The sequence below is a fragment of the Solanum lycopersicum genome, chromosome 3, assembly GCF_036512215.1.
Source record: "Solanum lycopersicum chromosome 3, SLM_r2.1".
In the NCBI taxonomy this organism is placed as follows: Eukaryota; Viridiplantae; Streptophyta; class Magnoliopsida; order Solanales; family Solanaceae; genus Solanum; species Solanum lycopersicum.
Window position 1 is genome coordinate 41,267,925 of NC_090802.1, and position 1,717 is coordinate 41,269,641.

Sequence of the window (1,717 nt, forward strand, 5' to 3'; positions counted from 1 at the left end):
ACAAAGAAAAGATCGGTTACATTTGAGGATGATGATAGAATGCAGCATTGTAGTGCTATTGCTACAAGATCTCTGGTCCAAAAGAATGAAGATCCGGGTGTGTTCACTATTCCTTGTACAATCTAACCATTACATTTTGCGAAAGCATTATGTGATCTGGGGGCAAGCATAAATCTCATGCCCATCTCAATTTACAAAAAGTTGTGTTTGGGGGATCCAAAACCCACTGCGATGCGGCTACTGATGGCTGATCGGACTGTGAAACGACCTATAGGGATACTCCATGATATGATAGTAAAATTTGAGGCATTCATCTTTCCGGCTGATTTTGTTATTCATGATTGCGAGGTCAATTTTGAAGTGCCTATCATTCTTGGGAGGCCATTCCTTGCTACAGGTAGAGCCTTAGTTGATATGGAGAAGGGACAGATGACATTTCGGTTGAATAATGAAGAAGCAACCTTCAACATTTGTAGGACCATGAGGCAGAGTGGTGAGCTCCAATCGGTATCTGCCATATCCCACAAGGAAAAGATGAAGAAGGGGAATGAACATAAAACTACAAAACAAGTGTTTATGGTTGGAGACTTGGTGTTTGTAGATAGTTCTGGGTCACCTTGTCTTCTGGCCAGGTTCAAATCCAAATGGGATGGCCCTTACTTGATCACCCAAGTATTACCTCATGGAGCAGTTGAGTTAAATCCCTTCTACACAAAATAAACTATCCCTCCTAAACAGATTCTCCCTATAAGCCTCCTTTGATGGTGAATCTCAAGAACTATTTGGAGCTTGGATTTTCATGGAATATTGATCAAGTTTTAATGTTTTTCATGTCGATAAATGTATGGTAACACTTCATCTCTTAGAAAACATTCACTTGGAGAGTTAATATCAAAGTTTTCAAAGAGATTTTATGATCAAACCTCTTCTTCTTCAATCATACCATGGTTTCCTTCTCAAAACGTTTTCAAAGGCTTAATCATGATTAATTTATGATGATGTCTTTAACATGAAAAACAATCCAATTGCATGATTAACCCATTTCCCTGCCCAAAATTGATTTAGCCTTACATGGGCATTGTGATCATGGCTTGTTATTGTTTGAATTGCGATTCAATTACTTTTGTTGGTTATATATACTATTGTTTACAATGAATTGCTTATTAATGTTCCATGTGAATCAAGGTATGAATATTTTAACATACCTAATACTAGAAATTCACTATAACATTGCCCTTTTGATGATTGAATGTTGAATTCGATTAGGTGAAGATAATTATAGCTACTATTTTAGGCTGGTGTTATGAGTAGATTTTGGGTATAAACCCTTAATGATCAAATCAAATGAATCTTGATAAGGATTAATCTACATGATTTAGCTTAAGGGTTGATAATTCTATGAACGTAATGTGATTTCAATTTAGGCTAGATGAGTCATAATTTAGTCTTGCTTATTATATCTTTAGGTAGTTCCCTAGTTTGATTTTATTTGTATATTATACCTTGTAATATGTTATAGTGTGATCTCGTAGTGACTTGTTCACAATTTCTGTTATATTTATGGTACTTTATCTACTGCCTTATATTTGATTTGTTGATTAAATAATACAAATGTTCAATGATGACCAAAGGCTAAGGAATTGGTAAGAATTGTTATAATTTTCTACTTTTGTACTTCTCTATTGTATTCTTTATGAAGCCTTGTATGGAATTAGGT